Here is a 24,203-nt window from a genome sequence, read left to right as displayed (position 1 = left end):
ACCTGACCTCAAATGATGGCTCAACGAAGTGGTTTATCATGTGGGCATTTACAGCAGCCAAATACTCTAAATGCATGTTTCCAAATGTCGAGGGGAAAAACCCGAGGACCTGGAGAATGATCCACGCAACCATGGGGAGAACATGCAAACTACAAATATGTCGGCGTCAGGGTCGGGATCGAACTCACGACCTCCTCTATACCAGGTGAGGTAGCTAACATCTCGCCATCGAGATGCTCATAGTACAATCACGTTACAGGAGCGTGAAGATATGTCACACCGTAGCTGATTGCATCCTGCAGCTGATAAACACGTGGCGTGCCGCGTGAGTCACGCGGTCACGCGTTGGTCGAATTGATCCACGATGCGGCTCGGCCGTAACAGCTGCCGTTCGCCGTGTCACCCCAGGGAGCAGAGACTGGCACGTGCTGAGCGGACTTCAGCCGGAGACGTCGTACGACATCAAGATCCAGTGGTTTAGCACGGCGGGAGAGAGCGCGTTCAGCAACGTCATGATCTGCGAGACGAGAGGTGGGCGAGTGCGGTGTCCGTCGTGTTGTCTTCTCATCGGGGATGGACCTCATTTTAGTCGAAGTCAACATAGTGGAGGCAAAAGTCAGTTTCTGACCAGCAATAGAATCAGACCCGAGTCACTGAGATTGTAATGTACGGTATTGCATTTACTATCGGGCATTCAATGATCCCCTTCCTGGAAATTCTATGAAATGTTCACAATTTGGGGGTCACGGTTTCTGTAAAACAGTGTTGTTATTTCGGTAAATGTATCACTTCTAGTGGTTGCAGAGTTTACGATGAGCCAATTAAATACAACATATACGAATTTAAAAGAATAAAATCTCTCACACGCAATTTGATCATTGTATCATGATTGTGAGAATCAATTTAAATCGAATCCATGCATCGTTACACGCCTGTGAAACATCACACAAACCTTGGTCTCCAGGACAGCGGCAACATGCGCTTATCACCTCTCCACACACAGGCAAACACCAGACACAAAAAGCATGCCCATTCACACACCAATCACCAACAAACTAATCTCATCGTCCGTCCTAAATCACAACCATAAACGCATTTTCTTTTCTTTCGTAAAACGCAAATGCACCGATCTGTTCTTTTTATTGTTGAAAAAAACAAACCCCTTTGCTTTTATTCTTCCCCCCCTCCTGCCTCATCAGCAACAGCTCTGGCCTCGTCTCATTAGGCTTCACAGGCCAGCGTTTGTTTAGCAAAGAACCGTCCCCTGGCCAAAAAGAAAAACGCAAACCACATGGTGGCTGCTTCCTAACGTGGCCGCAATGCTCGTGCACCGGGGGGGGGGGGGGGTGATCGAATGTCTCGTGGCAGCGCTAACGCCGCCGCCGCCGGCTCTGGCTACAAGAGACACACACGCACAGAGTCATCGGTAATGGCGCAAAGGTACAATGGACCGGGGCCATAAGCGACTGGAGTTGAGTCCGGCTCTCTCGCTGCACTGCGGAAGGGTGAGGCAGTGTTCATTTCTCTTCGAGGCCATTATTGCCATCCAGCAGTGGATATTCTACGATAATATGCTACGGGCCCGGTTTCTATACATGGCAGCTACTAGTGGAGTCTCTCAAATTGGTATGGAGTGTATCGACCCTCGATGGATGATGGACGGAGTTAAGGACCCAGCCCCGCTCCCCTGAGGCAAGCACTCTGCCGCAGTGGCATCTGGCTGGATAACAGATAACTTTGACAGCAAACACTCTCATGGTGCTGATGCTGGTCAAGATCAAGATCAAAATATGCCATCGTGGCCAAAGCAACAATGGTACCAGGCCTAACCAGAGCTTTCTACCCTCCGCCAGATGGTCGTAACCATCGTGACGACAGATGAAGATGATGATCAATAATGTCATTTCTGTATTATATTATCACCATCACTACCATGAACATAATAATCGCCACCACCTTTGGCGCCATCACTTAGATCCAGAATTTAGACCATATTCAGCCAACACAATGGGCAGATATCTTGTTGTGATGCTGGATCATGAGAGAGATAGTCCCGCCAAGATTTCACCCGCAGCGGAGATGTCTAAAAGGAATATTTCTTGGCAAGCACACAATGTGCCTGCTGGCAATGTGTACGAGTCCAAAAAATGATCAATGCAACGCATTGTTTTAATTAATATAGAGCTTTATGAAGGCTGCCACATTTTTGGGGCATTACGAACAGGGCATCAGTGTTCCATGGAGGCATATTTTTAAAGCAACAAAAAAAAAACGCTTGAAGAGGAAGCTGCGAGCTTTTCCTGCACCGCTGTTTCACCGTGCATGAGCCACGCTAAGCTACACCGGTGCCATGGCAGGTAACCGCCACGCTCTCCCTACGTTTTTTAAAAGCTGAGCATATTCGCACACGTAATAACAACAAAAACACGCATTCGTCAACAACACCATAGCCTGAAAAAGAAAAAGGGCTATGATGGGCGATGTTTGGGGCATTTTCCCTCCTTCACAGCACACACAGCGGACCAGAGAGGTGGAGTGCATAAGAGTTGGAGACATCACTTCATACGACATGCTTTGGGTTGTATATATCGCCTATACACTTGACTTTAAATGTTGACGGCTACAGTGTTATTGACAAATGTGTTGCGTTGTTTGCTATTTGTGCTTTGGGCGCCACTGCCGATGCACTATGAACAAACAATCTGTTCTATTTGTGCACGTGCAGTTTGATGGCTCAAGCCAATACACTGTCAGGGCCAAAAGTGTTTGAATTTTTTTGCTAGACGTTATATACATGCTCTCTCCCGGGCTACACGGCATTATTTAAGTACATTAATGAACGAGCCAAAACTTGTTTTTATTTTTAACCTTGGTCATCACGAGTGAGCTCACTCAAGCAGCATTTGCATTACACGTGGCCTCCGTGTTTAAAGGACAGGCATATTGTGACTGGCAACTGACAGACACCAGGGAATTACCCCGTAGAGCCCTGAGACAAAGACATTCTATATTTCTTCTACCAACGTCTGTACATAAATCAACCATTGGATGCACTTAGGCACAACTCGATAATCTTCTCAGTCAGGTCGGTATGTTTTCCCAGATAAATTAACGTAGAAATGATTAAAATGCAAAGTTTTTATACATGACACTTACATGTATTGTTCACGATCATGTAAAATTTTTCCCATTATTTAAATGTATCATTGCTAATGCGGTGTATCCGTCAAGTTGAGAGTCTTTTTTGTATCTCACTTTCCTTTTCGTTTAATTCCCCCAACGCTTTTCTACATCTGCATTGGCAGTGGTGCACGACAACAAATAATGCAAACTACAACACATTCCTCCGTCACACTGCGCAAAGGACACAGCATAACGTACAATAAGTGATATTTCTAACAATTGCGATTAACCTTCCTCATAGCAAATATAAAAACATTTTTACCAATAGATCTGACTGTTTTTTATACAAATAAACCATAATTTTCTTTCGAAAAAAACCATCCATTGCTGCATAAGCACACGAGTGCCATTTATCCCACGATGGGCCACAGCACTGGCTGCAATGGGAATTCGTGAGGGTTAGGTGACGATTGCCAATTCCCCAAATCACAAGTGCAAAGTGAAATGTTGCAGCATTCAAATTAGCACTCCTATTAAGTCATTTTCACAAGACAAAAAGCACCAGCGTGCTACTAAACACACTCGCATACACGGAGAAAATGACCTCACGATGCCGTTGTTTTTGGGAATTGTCGATATCGAGCTGTGATTGCAACCGTTAGCGGTGGGTTGCGAATCCACTGAACGTTGTAATTGTGGTCAAGAAGCGTTTTACAGCTGGTACGATCACTGGTATGCCTCTGGACATTACAGTTCCTGACACTGGTAAGCAGATGGAAATGTAATTCTCGACAGAGGCATTAAGCTCACAGCTTTCACCAGATTACCCCGGCTCTTTTACACCTCCTCAATCCCATTTCTAACGTCTTTTGGAATTCTATTGGGAATTTGTCTCGGAATTCCACCACAAAACTCTCACACATCGAGGACAATAGAAATGCATCCTCAATTCCGGAAACCGGAATCGAAAATGTGTTGTGTCTCCTCAACGAGTGGCTCTTTCTCTCAAACGTCATTGGGCATCTATAGAGAGTTTGCTTGTTTGTAGGAATTAATCTTCAAATTCCTAATGGAATTTGTTTTGCTGTTATTGGTTGATCTGATAACTGAAGGGCACGCAATACGAGTTAAAATAAACAAGACAGGATTGACGTGGCATAGGGAGATCTTCATCCAGCAGTGTATATACCATAACTGATGATGATGTGGTAGTTACATATGAATATGAATACGTTGGGAGGATCAGTGGTGCCGTGGTTAGTGCACTAAGCTATCAATTCAGACCCAAAAGTAAAATTTCTAACCAGAGAGAACATCAGTGTTCTTTAATATCTGAAATCCTTTTTGGCTTCGTCTTAACCTTTGCCAACCCAGCACCGTTAAATATGGTCAGGCGACCCTCAAAACCAACAAGGCGAGGAGAGGCCGTCATTCAGCGGTAGATTGTTCAAGGGCTTGAATTTCTGACTTATTATTTAAACATGATGATAATACTGGTTAACGTTGCTTTCTCAAAGAAATGTTCCATTATTGATTACCCATGAGAAAGAATCAGTGATGATTGCAAATTCACGTCAGAATCAACGAAAAAGAAAATGAACGCACGTTTAAAACACATCCCGTGTGCATGGACGTGTGTGTCAGCGCAATTGCGCTACGACATTAGTGTCCTGGATTTGATTTGCAGCCATGGTAAACATCAACGGCGAGTGACTTTTGATGATGTCCTGGGCTTCCCTTAGGTTAACTCAGCCCTACATAAATACCTGCTGCGGTGTATAAACACCAGCACGTGTTTTAGAAGCAAGCCACGTGCTCCCCGTGCAGGTGAACGCAACGCACGTGCGCTGATGGACACACACATTTTGCTTGGGCGCACTCGTACACGTGCGCGTGTGCACTTCAACACATGGGGGGGGGGGTGGTATGTACATGCCTGGGAAAGCTCGCTCACCCGCGCATGACGGGCCATACACATGGCACACCTGCACAAACTTGCCACGCGCATAGAGGGGAGCACCCAAAGGGAGATATAGGAAACACACGCACAGTGATGCACACACAGAAATCAATGATCCCCCCCCCCCTGCCCTTGAACCTTGGAGACTTGGAGACTTTATCATGAGCAAGAACTCGCCACGGCCAGCTTTGCACACGAGAGAGCGGTTCGGCCCACACCACATTGTCGGTTGCCTATTTACCTTCGTTGATATAATACGTCCTGTACCAGATACTCACTTTTGGCCGAGTAAACCTAGCTGTGACCCGGGACAGATGTGTATGGTGGGGAATTGAACCATTTTTGGTGGGATTGTAGCGCTGCACAGTGCTCGGACATCTGCAGCACAGCTCCCAGCATACACGCAGACAAACCGACGCACACAGAACCTTGTTTAGCCATTTGTCAAGCCAAGTGTTCACAGTGCGTTGTGAGCGCCCTGTTAAGGTCGGCACAGCTACACGAAGCTCGTGTAGCCAGCATCACACCACGCCGCCACTGCCTTTGTCTCTCATCACTTATACTGATATACTGCCGTAGATAATCATTATTTTGGCTGAATTCACCTAAAGGAAACCTAAGCCTATTTCGAATACCGATTTCCCATGGGCAGAAATCATATTGGGTGGCTTAGATCAGAGAGCAATACATGTGCAATTTGACTAACTTTCCTCTGATTGGGTGTCGGGTGTAATAGGTGATCGCTAACGGCACATGGCCATACACATGGGCAAAAAAACAAGTATGCACTTGGATTGTGGAACGTTGCCATATCTCTTCAAAGGTACTCTGTGAGAGTGGGCCATCGAACAGGTTTCATGTGGAAATGTTTAAGAAGAGTACCTCGCGTTAATAAAACGTAAATGTTAAGAGCCCATTATAGGTCGAACTTGTGTGTGCAGTTAACAATTGATTGGCATGTCAACTAGATAGTTTGTTTTAATGTATGTGCTTATTAATGATGTGTAACGCTATGTAATTCTTTCTGGGTGCAATTATTTTCCAGGCACAAATATAACACGTGGCAATTACTGTTCACTTATATACTCACAAATGTACGTTTTTTGCCTGAAACATATTTCCTTTAAATATATCAATATACAAATTACCTTGTAGACTATCAGGGCAAGTGCTGTTTGCAAGATCAATGAAGCCTTGTTGTGTGGCCAGCAACAAAGTGCACTGGTTTTGTTTTGTTATTCACCCGAGTACTCGTGTTGTCCTCACCGTACCGAGTACTAATTTTTTCCCCGAGTCAACCTCGGGCAGGTTCAGTTGCGTTGGGCCCTGTGGCCAAAGAACGGGATCCTATAAAACGAGGCTCGTGAGCTCAAATGCACGAGCCATCATGTCCCCACCACTCCCCTTTGCAATTGTATTGATACACACGCCAATAAACACACGGCCCAATGGGTAAGTCTTTGTCAGGTACGTGTTTAAATAACGAATGCCGCGAAGAACGGTAACTTAATATTTAGTTTCAAATGTATCGCCTGTCATACAACTGATGCATTTGCAAGTGTCCCGCACATGTCTGCCCGACTCTAATTATACGGGTTTTTCTCTCTCTCTCCCTCCCTCTTCTTTTCCTTTACTTCCTACAGCTCGCAACGCAGCAAGAATGTGCGCAGCATGGAAGGTTTTGGCGAACGATCAACCTGGAAGCAATTATTGGGCCTGAAAAAAACACAGCGCAATTATTTAACAAGGCTGCAATCAAAACCTTTCACCCAGCATGTGTCATCCGAGTAAACTTTGGGTTACTGTTGAGAGCATTTAAGAACGTCAACTGTGACTGCAATTTAACTTTTTTTTAAATCCTTTATATTAAGCTCACTTGCTTACGACCGTGCAAATCTTTCGGTCGTTTTTTAACCCACTTCCCGTGATCCAATCGAGCTGACATTTTGCACACAGACTCGTTGTGCGTGACAATTTATTTTCGTGAAATTTTTTTTCCAAAATTTCCCACCTTTTAGGAAAAAAAACAATTATCAACATGAATTAAACAGAGGGGATGAAAGGGGAAAAACATATATTTTTTATTGTGAGTTTATTTACGAAGTCTGTACATAAGCCAGGTTTTCATCATGCTACATGTAGCCCCAGTGGCCTAATGGATAAGGCACTGGCCTCCTAAGCCAGGGATTGTGGGTTCGAGTCCCACCTGGGGTTGCTGAGAAAAAGTTGTTCATTTTGTAGACGTCAAGTTTATGAATCTGACGATGAGAAGCGAAGGGTGGTACTGTGCCGATCGAAAAGAGTTTGAAATCCGTGTACTTTGGTGACAGGAATCAACACTGATAAAGCAGAGGGGACGAAAGGGGGAAATACATATCCATTTTTAAATCCTTTATATTAAGTTCACTTGCTTACGACCGTGCAAATCTTTCGGTCGTTTTTAACCCACTTCCTGTGATCCAATCGAGCTGACATTTTGCACACAGACTCGTTGTGCGTGACAAATTATTTTCGTGGAAAAAAATTTCCAAAATTTTCCACTTTGTAGGAAAAAAAAATTTCACTAACACAATCATATATTTTTCCTAAACACAGAAAATTATTCTGGATGTGTGTCAACACACTATAAAAATGAAACTCTTACTCAAGAAAAACAAATGAATAAAAAAATAAAACCGATGCCACACATATACAGGATTTATAGTGAAAAACTTTGTTTTTACGGGTTAATTTTTTTAAAGCCCTATTCTTCTTCCCTGTCGGCTTTCATTTGTCATTCACAATCAGAGTTTGTGGTGTAAAGTTTTGGCAACCCTTAGCTCTGGATCGTATTTTGCTGGGAGGCACAAAATGGGGACCTTATCCTCATATTTCAGTGTGCGTGTACACAGGCTTTAATGTGCAGGTGCCGAGTATTGTTTGAACATTCTCAGCGCTTATTTCCGATCTATTTTCAGGGGGTGTCAGCCGTGGTTGTCCTGCACCGAGATTCGACTGTCATAGGAATGTGGAATTTCCAACACAGGCACATGACTATAAAAACACGAGTTGAGCGTCTAAATGCTAATATGCACAGTAAATAACTTGTATATATAATTAAGCTTCTATTCATTATGCAACATCACTGGAGCAGAATCTATTATGAATGTATGCTGTTTATGTGTATGTACATATAACGATATGGAAATGCATTTAAAATACATCGTCAATGTCTTCGTACGCTCATTGTAAAATAAGATGGACAGACGCAATCTCTGATGACCGAACCTGTTCATTTTTTCAGGATCTACGTTGAGAAAAGTAAAACTTGGTGTAGTTGGAATCTGAATGTAATTCACTGTTCCCACCTTTGTAAATTGCTGATGCCTGAAATGAGAAATGTGTACGCATGCTCCTCCAGAACTTTGGGGGCAAGCCTTCGGCGTTCAAAGTTGTCGCTGCGCCATTGTTTGTGGCAACTCCTAACCGTGCAGCCTTCACGATGATGGGACAATTGAACTCGGCTGAAGACGAGAGATGCATTATTGCATCCACCCGCTACTCGGCCCGTGGCATTTCCAGCACCACGCTCACTCGTCGTGGTTCAAATGTGTAATAAAGGACTCTGTCAGGCGATGTAGGTCTCCGTTCGTCCTTCATTGGGTTCTTGTCTCACACCCCGCGGCGTCCTCGGTCGGACCCGCGCCTCTTCTGCCGTGCACCCCGCGCACGCTCCGTGTGCCCCGTACACTCCACAGCCACACTGCTGCTCCGTGTGCCCCGCGCGCTCCGCTAGCCCCTCGCGCTCCGCTAGCCCCTCGCGCTCCGCTAGCCGCGGCTACCCCACGCACACCGCTGGCCGACGGTGCCGTGGCCTCCACCACGTGGCAAATGGCGCCGCCACCACTGCCCAGCGTGGCTTCCCCCTATTTCCACTCTCTTCCAACTCCCGATCTCTTCCGGCTCTCTCCCTATATCCTCCCCATCACGTGACCCTGACTCCTCCTTCCCGTACTGCCCCCGTCTCCGCCCCCCGTTCACCCCGACTCCCATTGGAGCCGAGGTGAGCAGTGGCTCCTCCCACACGCTCCGTCGACCAGGCTCCGCCCCCCAATACTCCGGCCCGTGTGAGTGGCGTGGAGGCAGCACCCACCCTGTTCTTGCTCGCATTACACTAGTACAGCACTAACTGGTTGCTGTGTGTTGGAGCAGTGGCGGCTCCTGCAACATCTCTCAGGGAGGGCAAATGTCTGGATGATTGATAAGGAAAGGTCCACCCATGCAATGGATAAATTAACAGCTTAAGCATGTAAAGGCAACTTCACTTCTTTAATATTAATGAAAAATAAAGTGACTCTTACAATACATCTCCTTGTTTGTTTCTACACTCACTATTATTACACTGCTTACATCACATTACTCGCTTAATACACTGCTTACTTATACTGAAATTTTGCTCTTCTCTCTTTCAAAGTAGCAAAGTGATCAATTACTCTATCATTGAAAGCAGGCATGTTCCTGACTAGTTCCCTCTCCATGGAAAGCATAGCCATTGCATTCAGACGTTCCTGTCCCATTACATTTCTCAGGAATGTCTTGATTCTCTTTAAGGTTGAGAAACACCTCTCAGCTTCAGTAATTGTCATGGGAGTGGTTATGAGGATGTTCAACAGAGCAACAGTCTCTGGAAAAGTATCCTGGAGGTTGTACTTCAGCAAAACCTGGTACAGCGCCAGTGCACCACAGCAGCCCTTGAATTCTGGACTCTCATAAATGAGAGACAGTTCAGTCTTCAGCTTCGCCTTATTTAACATAGGGTATGCCCTGACAGTGATGTTCAAAGCCTCAACAGGGAATGTATGGCCATGCTGTTGAAACATCTCTCCTTGTAGCAGCGTGGCACTTACAAGGTGGTCGGTAAAGGAGAAACTTTCTTTGGTGTGGACCAAGATTGTGTCGCAGACCTGACAAAATAAATACATTTATTTTAGTTATAACATAAATTATGTATTATAATATAAATATGGAGATACAAGGTTTCCATCCCGACAGCAACAATGTATCAAGAAGAATTCATATTTTATATCTCAATTTTTTTTTCAAAAATTAATGCTATTGGTCACCCTTTACATCTGTCAATGTGTTTTACAAATATGTAGCCAATGAAAATCATTAAAAGAGCTTGGAAATTATTTTGGGGAAAAAACAGGTTTTCTTTCGTTTCCTGAAAAGTAACAGTTTTGGACATACAAGGCTTCCGTCCGACAGCGATGATTTGTGTGTGTGTGTTATTACGTTAATTAACATTTTACCAAAATTAAAGCTCAAATGGAGTTTGACAAGGGTTTTTGACCAGTAAATGTATTTTCAATCCACTCAGTTTATTTTATTAAAGATTCCACTAGGTGGCGACAAATAATATTGTTCACTGAATCGTTGACGTGTAGGATAAAGATTGTGTTGGTGTTCGAATGGAATGTACAAATTTCAAAGTACAATGCTAGGAGTAAAAAATACTGCTACTATCCTTTCCTAAACTGATTGTAAAAATAAAGTGAGATTCTCCAACACTCGAGTATTTAAATGGTCAGCAATAAAGACCTCTTTAGACAGCCTCTGCTTGTCTTCTTCTCCCAAGTCCCTCCTAGATCGTGTTGTTCCTGTTGCTACGTGCTCCTGCTCCTGAAATGAGCTCTGGTCCCTGAACACAGATAGATCAACAGTGTTTTTATGAATAAAACATGTTTTATGAATAATCTCATGTCATTGACAATACTTATTCATGTCTTAGAAAAACAGAAGCAACACAAATAGTCTGTTTTAGATATATTTTCTGAGAATAGCTCAAAAGATATAAAAATTGCTGGCTAAACTTTGTTACAAACAAGGTAATTACAATTTCCAAAGATGCAGATGATTAAATTAGTTCCCCACTTTTAAGTGTCTAAATCTTGTTACCATATAGCATGCATTTTTAAATGACATGGTCCTATATTGAGAAGGTATGAACAATATTATATGATCTTACCCGATGGACTGCACTTTCATTGTGAAGTTCTAGAGGGCTTGTTTGATGAAGACTGCATCAATGTTCTTCTTCTGCAGCTGCTGGTACATCACGTCAACGTGAGGCATGATTTGATGAAACAGATGCAGAAAAAACTGAAAGTCTTCATCTTGCAGCATCCTCAGGAAGCCAGATGCCTCCCTCACCGTGTTGCGAACAAATGAGCTGTCAGTCGCAATAGATCTGAAACACTCTATAAGGTCATCTAGGTTCTCGTATACAGTGTTCACGATTCTGCTATTAAAGTTCCATCTTGTGGATGAGGCTCTTGGCAGCCTTCGTGTAACAATCTCGTCGAGAATAGTAGTGCCTTTTGGTGACCGGGTAAAAAAGCTGGTAATGCCACTCAGATCAGAAAAGAATACTCTAACTGCTGGAGTTTGAGATGTATCTTGCTGCATGATCAAATTCAGCTGGTGTGCATAGCAATGCACATAATGTGCATTTTCATAATGTTCACGCACCTTTTGCTGCACACCAGCCCGCTCTCCCCTCATCACACTTGCCCCGTCGTATGCTTGCGCGATGAGTTTAGATTTGTCATCATCAGTGAAAAGACTGTTCAGCCTCTCCAGAATCATACTGGCAATCGACTCGGCTGTTGTATTCAAGATAGGGATGAACTCATAGAAACGTTCTTGCACAGCATGGTCCGTGTCAATGTATCTGAACACAAGCACTTATTGAGTCTGTGTAGAAACGTCAGTAGTCTCATCTGCTTGAATTGCTACGAATCTAGCTGACTTCACCTCTTCCATTATATGCTCCCTGATGACTGATAGCATGCAATCCAACAGCTCATTTTGTACAGTCTTTGATGTTCCTTTAAAGACTGTGGCAGTTTTCAAGTGCTCCTCAAACACCTCGTCTCGCGATGCTACCAAGTTGACCAGTCCATGAAAAATGCCAACGTGGCTTGAGCCTTCGCTCTCATCTCTGCCCCTCGATGCTAATTCGAACAGGCCACACAACTTCACACAGTCGATAAGACGGCCCAGAATGTGGCGGTTCTTACTAACCTCGTCATTGTGACGACGTACAGCTATCCGGTAACTGTCGTCCAACTGTGTGGCAATATTGACCGTCCCGAAAGCCGCCAATTTTAAGCAACTGTCCATATGCATCTTCGCCGTTTCATGCTTTTTCACCTTCTCCGAGAGATGATGCATATCGGTGACACCTGTAGTTGTCCATGCGATGTCCGTCCCGTTCTCGGGATGGAAGAGAATGCAGGGGTAGCAAAATAAAGCATTAGCTACTTCGCAACCTGCTAGCCATTTTATTCGCTCATACCAGTTCCTCGAGAATCCTCTATTATATAATTTCCTGCCCTTTGTAGATACTTGTTTTATTTTTAAATTTGGTCTTGGTGGCCCTAACTCTTTAATTGACAATTTACCCTGATTACTACGACGGCTGAATGGTATTTCTTTTAATGACACGATAGAATTAACTGCGTTCGCCACGACGTTGTTCAAGTTCAGCTGGCCTCAACTCGCGAGATGTCCCAACAGTCTGTCTCGCTCTCGTTCTCTCTTTTATTTTTATTTTTAATCACATTTGATGAAGATATGTTTTCTTGTTGTTCAAATTCAAAATTGTTTTCAAATATTATTTGTCACTTATTCTTAAAGATTTTTAATAGTGTATGTTTGTTCCCACCAATCGCTGCACAAGTTAAGGATACGTATGATGACGTAAGCACGTTAGTGCGAGCCCTCCCGGAAGCCATAGAGAATGCATTGGAGCGCCCGCCGTTCGAAAAAAAGCCGGAGTGAAATCGCCCAAAAAGAGGCGGTACTCCACAGAACGTGACATGACGCTGATTGGACTATATCCAGAGGCACAGTGACGGCTAGCGTGACTCTGTGGTTGGATGAGATTGGTGGTGCGTCGCCCAATTGCCCTAATGAAGAAACCGCCCCTGGTCTATGGTTCTCTCTCTGTGTGAGTGAGTCTATGGGTCTCTGTGTGTGAGTGAGTCTATGGGTCTGTGTGTGAGTGAGTCTATGGGTCTGTGTGTGTGATGAGTCTATGGCTCGCTCTGTGTGTGTGAGTGATTCTATGGGTCTCAGAGTCTGAATGTCGAGAAGACAGCGTCTGAATGTGGGGGGGTGAGAGGTTGAAACTTATCTTAAACAACTACGCTGGTTTGGTCGTCTGCGTGCGTATCTGGACGTTAATTTATTTACGGACCCGCCCAAACAGCTCGCTCTGATTCGATGGAAATAAAACAGCCGGCAAAAAGCCACAGCTCACTTTGATTCGATAAAAATAAATAATTAACACGCCCGGAAGAGAGCGATAGCATAGGTTTGGCAAGGTCTGCGCCGCAGTGCTCCAGTGCACTGTGGGCGCAGACCCTGCGCTGTGTGAGTGTGGTGTGTATGCAAGTGTGCGAATGGTAGTTACGCTAATATTACGTTTATATATGTAAAAAATGGGTGCTGCGTGCTGCGATTAGTGGAGTCCCCAAACACATTTACCTTACGAGTAGGCAGGGGTCGCTATACAGTAAGTCTTAGCGGACTGAGCTGGCAGCTTCACCTGCCGGGACCATGGCCAGTTGCGTAGCGCACCCCTACAGTTTCGCCCATGGGTCAATACCCCCATGGGGCAACCCAGCTGACTGTTTGATGGGTACAATGGGTACTTTTCTGTTTATCCGGCTTATTACCATTATTATGTATTGACGTTGATCACGTCTCCATGGACGGCTTGCTGTCTACTTCGGTTGTGTAATTCAGATGTTGTGCATGCTGCTGCTGGTAAGGGCATGTGTTGCATAATATGCAGCATGTGTCCGCGTATCATGTTTGGCACGAATGCAGTTGGCGTTACTGTACATTTATCATGTTTTGGAGTGCGCATACACACACGAGTGTACATACACAGCAGTGTACGTACAAAGGGATTGCGTTCTACTACACGAACAAATGTGCGAACAAATGATTGTACATACCTATACACACACATACACGCATGTACATATCCACATAAACAAGTGTAAATATACACACGAGTGGACATACACAGCAGTACAGATGCATGTACATACACACAGTAGTAGACTTGGATAGCGTGGTTTTGTGATTATTTTCACAGGTTAAGCTGACGATACAAATCTTAGATGCCCCACAACATTGAAGTACGTTATACTTTTGAAAAAAAACGCATTCAATTCTAATTCCTTCTCTGTTTCCACTCCAAACGCTTGGAATTATTAATAATATTTTAAACAGTGGCCCCATGTTTAATGAGTGTAGTGAAATCTTAACTTTGGAGCTTTCGTGACTGCAGGAATTATTCTTTGGTTCTTTCGGTAAAGTCACGTATAAAGAAAAAATAATAAATTAAATAATAGCATACGACGTTTCGATTGCAACACAAGCAATCACCATCAGGTATAATGAAATAGCGACATAAAATCTAACCAGAAAAAAACTATAGACAGACATATAAGCAGACAGATATCACCTAGATACACAGAGAGAGCAACACAGGTACAGCAGAGAGGGGTGATCGTCTCTGTGGCGAGGCCTTAAATAGTGAAGGCGTTACTTTACTGTAGTGAAGGCATTACTTTAGTTTAGTTAATTACATTTGTTTGCATTTGCTCCGGCACATGGTTGAGATCTCGCCCCTCCTTCGCGCCCCGCTGGCCCCGCCCCCCCACTCAGCTCGCTTCCCATTGGACGCGAGGTGAGCGGGGACCAGATGACGCCAAAAGGCGCACTGGTCCAACCCATATGAGACTAGGCTCTAAGGAAAGCTGTCTCGGGTGTGGACCAATCAACTTCAAGGACAGTGCACATTATCAGAGTTATGTTCTTTTGTTTGTATTATGACTGGAGGTATTGCGGTCTATGCAAACATGACTCCTTGTAAAAAGGTGTCAGTTTTGTTGCCAGATAGAAGGGTAATTTACCAATTATCATATTTTTACTGGCAAATGAGGTTCCCATAGTGTAGATCATTTTCCTCATTGTTTAATAAAAACTACTGCAGATTATCGGTTTCAGGATGTACGTGGATTTCAGGTTCGTTGTTCCTGTGTTTGATGGTGTTGGGGCCGCTGGTCCCCGGAGTCCCTCCCTGCTCCGTGCCTATGGCAGGGGCTCCGCCGTGCGCCGACCCCTCGCTGCTCTGCGAGCAGCTGCTGCCGTCGCTGGGCTCATCGCCCGACGGCTCCCCTCCCTGGTCCGTCCCTCCGCGAGCTCGTGTGAGAGGCATAGCTCGCCGCACGCCCTCGTTCACCTGCAGACGCTGCGTTGTCTCTCCACGGATCACGCGCTATTAAAACGGGGGTCGGGGGCGAACGGCGCTGCCCTCACACTGCGCGAGTCCCGGCGGCGACAGACGGATCGGGGGCCTGCGGACGCACCGACCCCTTCACCCACACTACGAGCGCACACACCTGCACACACGCGACGCCCACTCGTGCGCCGCTCTACGCAGAGCTCACTCACGTGGTGAACCACAGTGTACACACGCGCACCCACACGCTCACACTGCACGACAATATCACGCGAGACCACGCTTCGCTATTAATGATTTATTATCTGATACCTGGTAATTTAATGTTAAATCAGTGAGTCGACGAGGCTGGCCTACGCTGATACCTTTATACCTATTCCCGATTTATCTGCTATGATTCTAATTCACCTACTTACTTCCTGCTGGATGCCCACGGCGGTTCGTTGATCCCGTGCTCGCAGCGCACCTCGATGCGTCTCACGGACGATCGGGTCGCTGGACTGGAGAGCGTCCTGTCGCCTGGCGCTGGAGAGAAGAGAGCTATTTTCCCTCTGCGCCCCTCTATTTATCCTCCCTACCTCAAAGGGGATGCTGCGCTAAACAATGGGCTCGCGATCCTCTGGCACGCGCACGGCGGTTCTGGGCGCTGTTGATATGCTAATCAGTGTGCTGCGTGCAAGGCGTAAATCCTACTTAATCCCTTCCCCTCCCTAACAATGGGGCCTGCGCGCTCAAGCGCAATTATCCCAACCCTCCATGACTATGCGCAACAGCCCCTGTGACCCCCCTATTCATGCTGTCCCGTGCCTCCCCTGCTCGCCCCGTCGACCCGTGGGAGTGTGTGTGGGGGGAGATGCGCTTCAACCGCGGTGGCCGAATGCCCCACGCCGCGACCACACCATATTAAGGCCGGCCGCAGCGCCGCGGTGCCACGTAGCACGGGGGAGGTCATCCAATCCCCTGATCGCCGGAAACCGTGAGAATTAATCCCGATAAGGGTCTCTCGGATAAAAACCGGTCGGCCAGGCGATCTCCCCTCGGAGCTCTATGGGGGGGGGGGGAAATGAGTGCGGGTGTGTTCATGTGAGGTGAGGTGAGGGGGACGCGGGGTCGGCTCCGTTGCTTGGTGGTGGCGAGGTCGGGGATTTGGTGCCTGCCGAACGGCTTCGTGGCGGCGGCATCACATAGCCCCCCGAGGTGCCAGTCCCCGTCCCGGGTTGACTGGAGCACCTCGCTTGGGCCGCGCCCACGAGGAAACGTTGCGGGGTCCGGGGGATCCGTCCGGACCTGGTGGCTGGCCTCGGGGCGGGTGGTTCCGTCCTCTGTAGCTCCTGCGGCGGTCTCCTCCTCCACTCCAGCGGCTCTCCCCGTCCCCCGGCACCTGTGGGCTGGGGCACAAACTCAGCAGCGGAAGGGTTTAGTGGCCGTCGTCCGCGCCGTCTCCGGACTGGATCGGGGCGTCTCGGGGACCAGGCGGGGCCCATGTAGTGTGCGAGGCCCCCCAACACGAGGGGTGCGGGTACTCCGGGATTTCGGGGCTTTCGGGTGACGGAGTCCTCTCTCGCCGGGGCCGCTTTCCATGGTTTTAAGCGGCGGGCATTGACCACCGTCTCTCGACCCCTCTCCCCGCCGTAAATTAGTACCGTCCAGGGGGATATCTGCCGCACCACGGTCCAGGGTCCCCGCCAGTAGGTCGTCAGTTTCCCCACCTGCCCGGCCCCGACGCGAGGGGTGTGTAGCCACACCTTAGCGCCTGTCAGGAATAAGGGGGGTTCCATGCGGGGTCGGGTGCCCTGTTCCTGCCGCCGATGCGCGGCTTCCCCTTGCGGGTATGCTCGGCCTCGGGCTTCTCGCAGGGTCTCCAACAGGTGTTCCACGGGGCGGCTTCCCTCCTCCGGCTGGGGGGAAGGGACGCCGAATAGCAGATCTGCGGGTAAACGAGACTCACGGCCGAACATCATTAAAAACGGGGTTTGTCCCGTCGACGTGTGTACGGTGGTGGCGTAGGCGAAAAGGGCGTAGGGGAGGTGTTCGTCCCAATCCCGTTGATTTGCGGCCGCCATACGTTTGAGTTTCCCCGCTAGGGTCTGATTCATGCGCTCTACCATACCGTTCGCTTGGGGGTGATACGCTGTGGTTCGGTCCTTCTGGATTCCGAATTCTCGGCACAGTGCCTGGAACAGCTCGGCCTCGAACTCGCTACCCTGGTCGGTGAGGACTCGTTCCGGGATCCCGTGCTTGAGTACGTAATGTTCTACGAATGCCCGGGCCACCACCAAGGCCGTTTTATCAGGGATGGCCACTGCCACGGGGTAGCGGGTGAAATACTCTACTGCGACTAGAATATACCGGTTGCCTCGATGGGATCGTGGGAATGGCCCCTGTAGATCGATCCCGACCAGCTGATTCGTGCGGCTGACGCGGAACGGCCTTAGGGGTACCTGGTATCGTGCCGGTTTCGGCCCGCACTGCTGACAGGCGCGGCAGCCCTGTACCCAGGCCGCCACGTCTTGTGCCAATTTGGGCCAGAGATACTGGCGACGCAGGGTCTCTCGAGTGCGTCGTTCCCCATCGTGGCCCCCGAGTGGGTGGTCATGCACCAGCCGTAGCAGCTGGGGTCGCACCTGGGCAGGAACACAGATGCACCCTGGCTGGCCGGCCTCGGTTAACTCCCGTACCACTCCGTTCTGCACACACAACCGGGCATACAAATCGCTCCAGGGTCCTGGTAGGGCGCTCTTTTCCTCCCGCAGTGCCGCCTCCACGGCCGCCAGATCCGGATCTCGCTGCTGGGTCTGTCTCAGCTGCTCGTCGTTCAGGCCTGGGAAGGCGCAGCCGACGTCCTCCTGGATCCGTCCGATCGGGTCCCGAGCCGCGGGTCCGCGCTTGCCGGGCGGTCGACGGGATCCTCGGTGCCACCTGTGAGGGTCTCTGTGGCGCACACTGCACTCTCTCTCGCTGGGGGGGGGTCAGTGGCCGCGGCCTCTCGGGGGTCCGTTGCCTGCCGGCAGCGTCCCCCCGTGAAACAGGGGCAGGCCTCCTCCGCCCTTGTCTCGGCGTACACCGTGGGCCGCCTCGACAAGGCGTCCGCGTTTGCATGCGTCCGGCCAGCCCGATACTCGATTTGCAGGTTGTACTCCTGCAACTGCGCCAACCAACGGGCCATCTGCCCCCGCGGCTCCTTGAATGTAAGAAGGAACTGAAGAGCATAATGGTCAGTGCGTACGCGACATCTCCTGCCGTACAAATACGGCCGGAACTGCTTACATGCGAAAATCACAGCGTACAACTCTTGGCGGGTCACGCAATAGTTCAGCTCGGCCCCACTCAAGGTCCGGCTGGCGTACGCGATGACTCGTTCCGTCCCATCCTGTACCTGTGACAACACCGCGCCCAGCCCGCTGCTGCAGGCGTCGGTGTCCAAAATAAAATCGGTGGTAAAATCGGGGAAAGCGAGGGTGGGGGCGTGGGTGAGGTGGTCTTTGAGAGTGGTGAAGGCCGTCTGGCAGGCCCCCGTCCACTGATAGGGGTGCTTAGGGGAAGTGAGTTGGGTGAGGGGGCGTGCAATCTCGCTGAATCCCTTTACAAATCGACGATAATAGGTGGCAAGCCCCAAAAATGATCTGATCTCCGTCAGATTCCTTGGCCGTGGCCACTCCACTACGGCGCGTACCTTCTCCGGATCGGTGTGCACGCCTGCCTCGCTGACGCGATGCCCGAGGTACCCCACCTCGCGTTGTGCGATGTAACACTTACGTGGCTTGAGCTTGAGATGAGCCGCTCGCAGTCGCTGGAACACCTCTCGAAGCCTGGACCAATGCTCAGACAAAGATCTACTGAACACTATCACATCGTCCAAGTAAATCAGGCACTGTTCCCATTGCAAGCCCCGCATCACCAACTCCATCAGCCGCTGGAACGTCGCGGGCGCATTGGTGAGTCCGAACGGGAGTACTCGAAACTCGAATAGCCCCATCGGGGTGGTGAATGCGGTTTTCGGCCGATCCTCCTCCGCCATCTCCACCTGCCAGTACCCGGACGCGAGATCGAGGGTGGAAAAATATCGCGCTCCGGCGAGGCTGTCGAAGGTGTCGTCGATGCGGGGTATAGGGAAGGCATCGCCGAGCGTGACTGCATTTAGTTTACGGTAATCGACGCAGAACCGTGTTGACCCATCCTTTTTCGTTACTAGTACCACCGGGGCTGACCAGGGGCTCGCCGAGGGCTGAATTATGTTATCGCGAAGCATGTCCCCAACTGCCTCTTTGATTTGGGCGCGTTCGGGTGCGCCCACTCGGTACGCAGGGAGTTTGATGGGTCGGGCTGCACCGGTGTCAATTTGGTGCTTAACAAGATCGGTCCGACCCACGTCCGAGTCGTGTTCACTGAATACGTCGGCATACTCCCGCAGTAACTCGCGCAGCCGATCGGCCCCTCCCTTAGGTAAATCCGCCCATGGTACATGTAACGCGTCGAGCAGGGGAACGACCTCGGCTCGGGGAGTCGGGCCGACTCGCCAGGCCAGGTCCTGGTCACCCTCAGGATGCCCGGGGTCCTCAGCCCAGAGTGCGAACACCGAGTCGTTAGAGTGGCGTGCGTGCAGGGGGTGTACTGTGGCTATCGGGGTGCGCCGTCGCAGTATCGCTGGGGTATTGTGGGGGTTAAACATCCGCATAAACAATCGGTCCCCATCTGCGTTTACCAACGTGGCGGATCCCACAACCCCATACCGTTTTGCCAACTCCGGGTGAGGAGTTAGCATTACCTCCCCTGATGGTCGGAGCGCGGGGTCGGTGGGGGATGTTGCCACCGGCACCAGCATCTCGGTGAGCGGGCCGATGGTGACTGTCGTCGCCAGGATAGCGGCCACAGGTGCAAAGCGGCGGCGCGTTGGTTCTCGTCCCAGGAACGGTATCCGCTCGCCGTTGCTCTCCATGGTGGCGCATCGCTGGCGGGGTTGCACGTTGAGTCCCAACCGTTCTAGGAGGTCGGTGCCTGCGATACACTCGTGACACAACGCACTCGACACGTAGAACTCCTGCGTGCACACCTGGCTGCCTATGCGGACCTCTAGGGTGGCTCTCCCCAGCAGTCCCATTCCGGCTCCGCTCGCAGTGTGCAGCGCGCGGTCCGGGGCCTGCAGGTGACGCACGTCGACCCCGATCGCGCTGCAGTGCGCTGCGCTCACGAGCGAGGCCACCGCCCCCGTGTCCAGCAGGATTCGGGTACGCACTCCGTTTACCTCCCCTTCCACCAGCGACGTGGCCCCCGTGATCCCCGCCACCAGCTCCCGCAGCCAGTCGCCAGGAGTCACCGTTTCTGTGGGCGTTGTTGCTGGAACCTGTGTGGAGATCACTCGCTCGCCATTATTCTCATTATCGTCTATTTGTATCGGGACCGCGTCGATTGCACCCCTAGTTGGTCCGCTTTCTAGGGGGCGTTGGAGTTTAACCCCCGCGTCTGCCTAGCTCGGGTGATTTCAGGACAGTCTCTCACTAGATGCCCTCGGCGGTCGCACATATAACATGCCCGGGGAGGGGGGGCGGCTCCGTAGCGGGTCCCCTGTCCGCTCCCTCTCCCTCCCCCAGTACGCAGTTGTCCCACATCGGACTCTAATTGGGCTACTCTCCCGGCCAGCCCCCCTACGGTCGAGCGTAGTTCCCCCATCTCAGACTGGAGGGTCTTCATATTTTTATTCGCTTCCTCGCGTACCTGGGTTACCCTCTCACCTACGTGGGTTACCCTCTCCCCTACTTGGGTTACCTTACCGTCCATTCGGTCTACTCGGCCAGCAATATCTCCCATGCCGGTCTGTAACCCAGCTACCCAACCCGGGGTTGTCTCGCGGGGTTTCTGGGCCTCTCTTGCCCGTCTCCCCATGGGGCTGGCGGGCTCATCCTCATCCTCCTCCTCGTCAGGGATCAGGCTCGCCACGGTGTACTCCTGTCCCGACCCTCGGAGCTGCGCGCGTTCGCTGGAGAGCTCCTCACACTCCAGCGCTTGCTCGACTAGGGTATCGAAAGGGAGGCCTGCGCTACTCTTTTTGGGCTGCCACCACGCGGTGCGAGCTAGGTACCTGAGTAGCTTGTCTGCAGCTAGCGCGTCAATGACCTCCTTCGAGAACTCTGGACGGGCGATCCGGGTTAGTGATCGCACGTCCTCAGCGTAGTCTCGGAAGTCCTCGCCAGTTTGGCGTCGGCGCGCCTCTAAGGCGGTCTTCGCCCGTATCACGTTGCGCGTGCCGAAACGCAGGTCTAATCTACGCATTAGTTCTTCTAGTTGGGTTTGCGCGCTTTCGGGTAGTGCCTCTACAAAGTCGGCTGCCCGCCCGTCTAAGTTTAACGTAAGATGTCGCAACGCCTGCGCGTCCGACCAGCCATTAAGCTCTTTAGCCCCTATGATATTACGGGAAAACGCTTTCCATGTAGGGGTCCCCTGGCCGGTGAACACATGCCTTACCTTTGCGTGGAGTAGCGCGCCACCTTCCCGTGAAGATGTGAGGGTTCGTCCCACTTCTGGCACCAAGTTGTTGGGGCCGCTGGTCCCCGGAGTCCCTCCCTGCTCCGTGCCTATGGCAGGGGCTCCGCCGTGCGCCGACCCCTCGCTGCTCTGCGAGCAGCTGCTGCCGTCGCTGGGCTCATCGCCCGACGGCTCCCCTCCCTGGTCCGTCCCTCCGCGAGCTCGTGTGAGAGGCATAGCTCGCCGCACGCCCTCGTTCACCTGCAGACGCTGCGTTGTCTCTCCACGGATCACGCGCTATTAAAACGGGGGTCGGGGGCGAACGGCGCTGCCCTCACACTGCGCGAGTCCCGGCGGCGACAGACGGATCGGGGACCTGCGGACGCACCGACCCCTTCACCCACACTACGAGCGCACACACCTGCACACACGCGACGCCCACTCGTGCGCCGCTCTACGCAGAGCTCACTCACGTGGTGAACCACAGTGTACACACGCGCACCCACACGCTCACACTGCACGACAATATCACGCGAGACCACGCTTCGCTATTAATGATTTATTATCTGATACCTGGTAATTTAATGTTAAATCAGTGAGTCGACGAGGCTGGCCTACGCTGATACCTTTATACCTATTCCCGATTTATCTGCTATGATTCTAATTCACCTACTTACTTCCTGCTGGATGCCCACGGCGGTTCGTTGATCCCGTGCTCGCAGCGCACCTCGATGCGTCTCACGGACGATCGGGTCGCTGGACTGGAGAGCGTCCTGTCGCCTGGCGCTGGAGAGAAGAGAGCTATTTTCCCTCTGCGCCCCTCTATTTATCCTCCCTACCTCAAAGGGGATGCTGCGCTAAACAATGGGCTCGCGATCCTCTGGCACGCGCACGGCGGTTCTGGGCGCTGTTGATATGCTAATCAGTGTGCTGCGTGCAAGGCGTAAATCCTACTTAATCCCTTCCCCTCCCTAACAATGGGGCCTGCGCGCTCAAGCGCAATTATCCCAACCCTCCATGACTATGCGCAACAGCCCCTGTGACCCCCCTATTCATGCTGTCCCGTGCCTCCCCTGCTCGCCCCGTCGACCCGTGGGAGTGTGTGTGGGGGGAGATGCGCTTCAACCGCGGTGGCCGAATGCCCCACGCCGCGACCACACCATATTAAGGCCGGCCGCAGCGCCGCGGTGCCACGTAGCACGGGGGAGGTCATCCAATCCCCTGATCGCCGGAAACCGTGAGAATTAATCCCGATAAGGGTCTCTCGGATAAAAACCGGTCGGCCAGGCGATCTCCCCTCGGAGCTCTATGGGGGGGGGGGGAAATGAGTGCGGGTGTGTTCATGTGAGGTGAGGTGAGGGGGACGCGGGGTCGGCTCCGTTGCTTGGTGGTGGCGAGGTCGGGGATTTGGTGCCTGCCGAACGGCTTCGTGGCGGCGGCATCACAATGGTTTTGACTTCAGGATGAAAAGCTTCAATCGATAAGGACATCAATGGGGAATGATCAATAGACGTTTTCGTGTTTGATTTTGAGAAAATTTTAAACTATTAAATTCCATGAAAGTAAAATAATTTGTCTCGTTCCATTACTGTTTGACCAAAGGAATATTAATAAAGATTTCGATACGAGTTTTAACGTCATTATTCTAGCAGATTAATAAAAAACCTGATTAGTTTTTTAAAATGACTGATCGTACGTTATTGCTACCATATCCTTCCTTAAAAACCACGGGCGAGTAGACATGCACACACGAGTGTGCATCCAAGCACCACTATATATACAGCGGTGTGCATACACACACGAGTGTGCATATACAGGGGTGTACATACAGACATACAATGCAGTGTACATACACACGCGAGTGTACATGTGTAGTAAGTATATGGAGGCTTGACGACAGGATCGGAGGCACACTTATTTATTACACCAACACAGTTATTACAGGTCACTTGGCTACAGGGATTTCTCGACAGCTAACCCCTCTAACCTATACCAATTCCTCCACTACGGGACTAGAGGAGGCTATCTGTCCCAGCTTGGTTAAGCTGGGATCCCGGCTCCCTGAGTCACCAGACCAGCTTCGTCTGGGCTCTCGGGGCCACGCCACCGGCTTGCCCTGGTCGGCCCTTATAAGGACAGCGAGCCAGGGGAGCTCTGGGGCCTATACTAGCAGGTCTTCCTTCTTCTCTGGTTAAAGCTGAGTCCCCCTCCTCGAGCCCTTGAGCTCATCACCTTTTATAGGACTCGCCCCCGAGGGGGGGCCCGTGGGGGATGCACATGCGGACGTCGGTGCGAGCGCCACCCTTGTGTACGGCCGTAACCCCGCCCCTTGTGTTTGTTGGCCATCCGTGGCCATGC

General features: G+C 50.3%; 1 non-coding gene across 1 annotated transcript; it reads left to right on the top strand.

The window, feature by feature from the left end:
• The first annotated feature begins 7,224 nt into the window (after positions 1-7,224).
• TRNAR-CCU (transfer RNA arginine (anticodon CCU)) lies at positions 7,225-7,297 on the top strand. Its single transcript has one exon. It is a non-coding gene; the product is annotated as a tRNA-Arg (tRNA).
• The last annotated feature ends 16,906 nt before the right edge of the window (positions 7,298-24,203 follow it).

Source organism: Lethenteron reissneri, unplaced genomic scaffold (assembly GCF_015708825.2).
Source record: "Lethenteron reissneri isolate LAM-NWPU_2019-01 unplaced genomic scaffold, ASM1570882v1 scaffold_1276, whole genome shotgun sequence".
In the NCBI taxonomy this organism is placed as follows: Eukaryota; Metazoa; Chordata; class Hyperoartia; order Petromyzontiformes; family Petromyzontidae; genus Lethenteron; species Lethenteron reissneri.
This window is presented reverse-complemented; position numbering and strand designations above follow the sequence as displayed.